A 7,502-nucleotide genomic window follows, 5' to 3' on the forward strand; every position below is an offset into this window, starting at 1 on the left:
TGAACTGCTTACTCCGTTTGCTTCAATACAAGATCTGGGGTTCGCCTGGCTATTTCGCTGCCATCTTGCTTCTCTCATTGATGCTTCTATCTCTCCCTTCCTCTCTCTGAAATTAATTAAAAAAACACATTAAAATATATTAAAAAAGAAACCAAGTTGGTTAAGGTCCCATTCTTGTTTTGGAAGAAGAGAATATGATTTAAAAAATGATAAGACTCTATTGAGATAGTGCACTCTGTTTATTAAAACCTTACCACCCACACACATAAAAAACCCTGACAAAACTTAATGTGTATGAGTCAGATGGGGAAGAATTTCTTGTAGTTATTGTTTGAAAGGAGAGAAAAGAAGTTTGTGATAGAATGTTAACACATGGCTTAGTGTTTCCAGACAGAAAGAAGACACATAGAGGGGACGGGGGTTGAGGGACTGGGTGAAAAAGGTAAAGGGATTGAGAAGTAAAAATTGGTAGTTGAGGGACTGGGTGAAAAAGGTAAAGGGATTGAGAAGTAAAAATTGGTAGTTATAAAACAGTCATGGTAATGTAAAGTACAGCATAGGAAATTTAGTAATAACTATGTACAGTGTCAAGTGGGTACTTGACTTATTGGGGGGAACACTTTGTAAAGTATGATGATCTAACCACTATGCTGTACACCTGAAACTAAAAGGGGTTGAGCAACAAAGGAAAAAAGAAAGAGAAAGAAAGAATTCATGGACACAGACAATAGTGTGGTGATTGTCGGGGGAGGGGGGCGGAGCTAGAAAAGAGCATAGGGGGGATAAATGGTGATGGAAAAAATTAAGTTAAATTAAAAATTTAAAAATATTGAATGTCAACTTTAATTTAAAATAAAATTTAAAAAACAGTAAACACCTAACATATTAAAGAAATAGTGCCCAGCAATATATAAGACAAAAGAGAACAATGGAATGAGGAGAGCACTGAATGAGGAAAGCAGAGGCATGATAGCTTAAGTCTTACTGAAAGTTTAAAATATAATGGAAGCTACAACATAGTCCACTGGAAAGATTTTTCAATGGAGCAGAACGGTCCTGCCTCCAATAGAAAAAGAAACTGATAATTGATTTTCTTCTCCAACAAGCGACCGTCATTCACAGTAACTGTGCGGGGTATTGTCTGCAGAAACCCACCAGATGGTGTGAGTAGAGAGGGAGAATAAGCAAGATGATATGAGGGGAATGCAAATCAGTCACTTTTATTGCAGCATTGTTTGATGGGAATGGCAGATGGCAAGAGATTTTAGTATGTGCTTGAAATCTTTCTTTTGGGAACCAATTTATTTTGATATTTTACCTCAAACATCAGAATGATACACAGAACCCAAGCCTCTCAGCAGGATTTCTTAGCTTGTCCCAGAACTGGGTCAGATCCAATCTCCCAGCCTCTCAGGTTACAATTTACTAGAAAGGAAAACAAGATGACTAACAATTTGAGACAAATGGGCCAAACATTAAAAAAATATTCAACCACTCTGCATACAATTCTTGGAAAATTTCAGTAAGCAAAATAGAAAACAATTTTGACTTTAACATGGCTTCAAGACAGTTTTTTTAATGGACAAAATAATCTTAAATATTAACCTTGAGAATACCAGCAAAGAGTATACTTGTATCTTCCCAGAAAGGCTCATAATACAGTGTACGAATTGAGGTGTAGTCCTTAACCTAAGAAAATGGGTGAGCTCTAATATTCCTTTGTATTTTAGTTACTTAGAATTTGTAATACATTTCCTTTTAAAGATAATCGACAGAGTAAGTATGCAGGTCCACCTCCAGGACCAGAATGTAATGCTAAACTCAGTCTGAGGTCCTGGTTTTGTGTAATAAAATGAAGGAATGAGAAAGTGAGTGAATCATCAGTTCAAGGTAGAATTTTAAAGCAAGCAAGGATGGTCTTTGATTTGGGGCACATACCTTGTTCTCAGAGCTACATAAAATAATGCCCTCAGGCTGCCCGAAATACTCCCCCTGCCCACCACTGTGGGATTCTAAGCAGACCTGACCTCCTTAAAATGCTGCAGAACCCCAAATTACCTATTTTATTTGCTTCTTATAAAACTGCCATTATTTCATTTCAGATAATTCATCCAATGTCAAGAAGAAAATCTACTTTAAGTCCCACTTAATGCGTGGATGACCAATAATCCCTTTTTCTTGGCATTGCTGTTTAAATTATTTGAAGAGAATTCTTGTTAATCCAAAGACATCACAAATCAACAGACTTCATTTGTGTTAATAACATGAGGTGAAATTATTCAACCATTGTAGGCACAACATTTGTTTGAGCTGGAGGCTACCAAATAGGTTAGTTATTCCTGAATGTTTAGCTTTCTCAGGAGATATTTTCTCTAAGATGCTTCTGATTTTTAGGTTCTTCCTCTTTTGTTACTTTTGTATAAAAATAAAAGTCCCACGGAACAACTTTGTACCGTGACATAGTGACTCCTAAGGCAGCACTGGTGACAACATCGGTATAAGGGATACTAGCAGAGAGGCAGAGGACAGGAATAGTAATCTTGATTTGTAAGGTAGTTATTTTAAAGCGAATAAACTGATTGTATGCCCTTTCATGATCAAATTAACTAGTTTTCAAAATGAATTTAACAATGCATGAAAGTGAGACGTTCTTTCTTTTGTCTGACTAAATACTAATGAATCATCAGCAGTACAAAAAAGTGTACACAGCATATGACAACAGTAAACTGTAGGATGGCAGAATAATTTAATATCTGTCTTGTGTGAAACAGAGTTGTGTTTCCCCCATTGGGGTTATTTTTGCTGCAATGCACTGGGGCAAGTAATGAACAGGCAACATGAGTGTTCATTTAAATATTAAATTGCAAGGGCAATGCAGATTTCACTGATGTTACATGTTACTGAACAACACATTTGAAAATTTATCAAGAAAATGTGAGCAATCAATTATAATTTATAGTAAAACATGATTGAAATGTATTTACTAGTGTCCTAACCTGTGCCAAATCTTTAAAATGTTGGTATCAAATAGGAAGTATAAATAAGGAATAAGATTATGCAATGAAGTATAAATTTACCTCTCTGGGAAACATTGACCATGTTATACACAGGCCAGAGAAGTGTATGATAAGCCAGAAAATAAACAGTAATGAAAATATTCTCTCCAAGGAATCATGGATTTATTAACTATGAACTGATTTCTTAAGTATGGACAGTTTTGGAGAGAGTCTCATCCCAGATGGCTGTCCTCTGAGGACAATTTTATCTATTGCAACATAGGTATTTCCCTTCTCTTCTCAATGATGCATTTCTGGAGATTGTGAGCCTGAGAAAGTAACCCTGATAATAATGGACAAAATGTATTGTCTATTAATTATGTGCTGGGTTTGGTAACAGTTGTTTTACCCATAATATCTTAGTTAATTCTTATAATTCCATGAGATAAACATTTTAACATCTTCATTTTATAGATAAGAAAAATGAGACTTAGTGAGGTTGTGTTTTTCTGAGGTCACATAGCTAGTAAGTGGTGGAACAGAGATGAGAATCCAGGTCTTCCAGAGAAAATCCATACTCTAAATTCATGCTTTAAAAAGTGGATACATGCACACCAGCCAGTGCAAAAAGATTCACTTGGGTGCTGGAAGTTTATAATACATTGTATATTTAAATAAAAGCAAAAAACTAAAGTTTACCCATGTGCATTTAGTATAGTAGCATTACAGGCAGCCTTGCTAAACCTGCATGTGAGATGGTCAAATACTACATGTGGTACATGACTTATCTCAGGGAAGTGTGGGCATTTCACCATGTGGGAAGAATGCCGTAGTGCCCTATCAATTTGGGCATTTTGCCACATGTTACAATGTCTGTGTGCTCATTTTAGTGCATTTATGGATTACACTATGCAGTTTTAAATGGAAAGGTTGTTTGTTTAATTAAACTTTGGTTATAAGTAATACAAATGTAAGTACAAATGAACAAGAGAAGATGAGGTCGACTGTTCTAGTATCAGGTTTTTTAAATCAGTCATAAATAGAGTAAAAATGACAATACAAACAGATATAACTGGACGATGGCCAAGATATAATTTAATTTTTTTCTGAAGTCTATGTGAAATGCTGATGTATGAATATCCACTATCAATAACAATAAATTCCACTCTAAGTTTGAGTATATTGTCTTAAGCCATTGATACTATTGATAGTATGAAGCTATATTGATTAGCAAAACATTAAAAACTAAGCTCTTTGGACATTATTTAATTTAAGTCCCTACAAATACTTCAAAAGGATTAAAATCATTATCTCTATGTAATATTTGATAACATTTTTCTAAACATATTAACTATTTGGAAGCTTCTTTTGAAGTTTCTTAATATATTTATTTATGGTTATGACTTATAAATATATTTTTTCTGGATCCATTCACAATGTCTTCTATCCTTATCTCTAACACTTTTATCTATTATATTTTTCCTCTGAGTTCTGGTAAATGTTTTCAGACTGGTTTAACTTTTGGCATATCTCACCTGAAATTCACTGACACTGTTACATTAATTTGGCAACAGTGTTTTTCCTGTTTAAGGAAGGTTACTTCAGATTATTTTTCCATCTTTAAAAATTTGATGCAATGTGCTCTCCAATTTCAATGTGAAAATGAATTCTTTTTTAAAAACATTTCTTTCTATTTCTTTCATATCTGTTTTAAAGGTTGCCATTTGCTCTGACCACTGAAATCACTCCCCGACTTTTGAATCATTATATCTTTTCCTGTATCTTACTGACTTTCTATATTTTCTTAACCTTTTGGTAGCAAGTGTCACATAAAAGGAACTGAATGATGTCTGTCAGAGATTGTTCAAATTTTTTAGACCTAGTGTAAGAAATAATTGGTAACTATTATTTGACAGTGTAGAGGTTCCATAGATTGTGTAGGATTGGGAAGGAGCAATAGATGGGGGAAACAATCTTGGGGGAGTGAGTTTCCACAAAGTTCTTCATGGGGGGCTCCTGAACAAGAAGTTAAAGTACAAGTTTTCTGATCCAGTTACATTTTAAAGATGGGGGCGGGGAGAGAGAAATCAATCTGAGATGCAGGGAAGTCAAGTAATTTTTCCAAGATTCTACATTTATACAAAAATTTCCAAATCCTATACGATAAAAGCCTAATATGCTAAGTGTCTGGTTCTCTGGTCGGCTGTTCAACCAATCAAAGCGAAATATGCTAATAATATACTAAGGCTGCTCAACCACTCGCTGTGATGTGCACTGACCACCAGGGGGCAGATGCTATGACTGGTAGGTTAGCTTGCTGCTTGGGTCCCGCTGATCTGGACTGGGGCCGGATATTCCCTGGAGCCTTCCTGTGATCCCTCCCTGGCTGGCCAACTTCCCGCTTCCCTCCCTGGCCCCAGTCGTGTGCCGGCAGGGTCCCTTGGCCTGGTCTGTGCCCTCTCACAATCCAGGAACCCTTGGGGATGTTGGAGAGCCGGTTTCGGCCTGATGGAGGAACAACCGGTCGCTATGACATGCACTGACCACTAGAGGGCAGATGCTCAATGCAGGAGATGACCGCTGGTGGTCAGTGTGCTCCCACAAGGGGAGTGCCACTCAGCCAGAAGCCAGGCTCATGGCTGGTGAGCCCAGCAGTGGTGGCAGGAGCCTCTCCTGCCTCTACAGCAGTCGGACATACCCTGAGGGCTCCTGGACTGCTAGAGGGCACAGGTCAGGCTGAGGGACTCCCCCACCCCTGAGTGCACGAATTTTATGCACCAGGCCTCTAGTAGACTTATAACATATTCTGATTTACTTTCACACAACCCCTTTACTCAGCAAGAGCCAATTACACCGTATATTTTAAAAGAAAAGTCAGGAGGTGGCCTGGCCAGCGTGGCTCAGTGGTTGAGTGTCGAACTTTGAACCAGAAGATCACGGTTAGATTCCTAGCCAGATCACATGCTCGGCTTGTGGGCTCAATCCCTAGTAGGTGGCTTGCAGGAGGCAGCCGATCAATGATTCTCATCATTGATCTCTTTCTCCCTTCCTCTCTGAAATCAATAAGAATATATTTTTTAAAAAGTCAGGAGGCTTGGGAATGTGCTTTGCCATAAAGGAAAAGACTTTGATACTCTGGTATTTATCGATTGTGTCACCCTGAGTAATTTACTATGGTTCTCTGGAATTCAGTTTCCTCAAATTTGAAAACGAAAGTGGGGATAATAATATTGACTTTTACAAGACCTTTAAGGTCCCAAAATAAAAGCCTGAGGCATTAGTCCAGGCCTGTGGCAGGAGACCCTGGCCTAAGATGAGTGGAGGAGAGCAGATTGTGTGGTGTCTCCATCAACCCAAGCCCTAGAACATTACCAGTGTCCTTGATTGCCACCACCTTTAATGCCCACCTGGCCTGGCTTGGCTTGGCCTCACTTCACCTAACAAATATGCTTCCAACTCCAGCCTCAGCTCACTCCCCAAATTATAAATATTAATACATATATTAAATATACTATTTTTAATGGATCTGAGTACATGATCAAAAATGTTCAGAGGTTAATATCCTAAATCACTAGTACTATTTTGTTTCTCTAGGAAAAAAAATGAGGTTTAAAGTTGTTCTGTAAAAGTATATTTTAATATTAAGAAAATTAAAACATCATGTAGGATTGTGAATTCTCAATGACCCATTTAAACTTTTCAACTTTCAGCTTTTTCAGTTTCTGTCATTTTTCTTATTCTAAACTAGGGGCCCAGTGCACGAATTCATGCACCTTGAAAGGAATTGTGGGCCGCGAGGTTGCAGTGGGCATAGGGGTGGGTCTCGGCCCATTCTCCGCACCCCTGCCCAGCCCCCTCTCTTCCAGCAGCCCGGTTCCCAAAACTGTCGCTCCCACGGGCTGAGGCGCTGGTACCGCTTGCACCTGCTGATGGCCTGGAGTGATTGGGGCTGGCACCAGCAGCGGGTGCAGGTGGTGGCTCTGGTGCCAGCTGTGGGTGTGAGCAGGGCCAGTGTCAGCAGTGGGTGCGAGCGGGGCCGGTGCATCAGTGGGTGCAAGAGGCGGCTGCCGGACCCAATCGCCCTTCAGGAGCAGGGGGAGGTGGAGAATCCCTGAGGGGCGATCGGGGCCAGCAGCCACCGCTCGCACCCTCTGACAGCGCCGAGTGATCAGGGCCGGTGCCAGGCGCCAACAGCTGGTACAAGCGGCAGCTCTGGCACCAGCAGCAGGTGCCAGTGGCAGCTCTGGCACCAGCAGTGGGTGCGATTGGTGGCTCCAGCGCCAGTAGCAAGTGCGAGTGCTGGGCAGGACTGTGGCGTGCGGGAGCAAAGAATTTTCAGTAACCACCAGAGGCTCGCCCTGATGACAGTGACTGGCACCCCACTCACTTGCTCCACCATCCCACCACAGCCAATGCCTGCCATGTTCCGCATGTACCCCCTGATACTCAGTACACGTAATAGCAACTGGTTGTCTGGTTGTCCACCGTTTGGTCTATTTGCATATT

This window comes from Myotis brandtii, unplaced genomic scaffold (assembly GCF_000412655.1).
Source record: "Myotis brandtii unplaced genomic scaffold, ASM41265v1 scaffold613, whole genome shotgun sequence".
Lineage (NCBI taxonomy): Eukaryota > Metazoa > Chordata > Mammalia > Chiroptera > Vespertilionidae > Myotis > Myotis brandtii.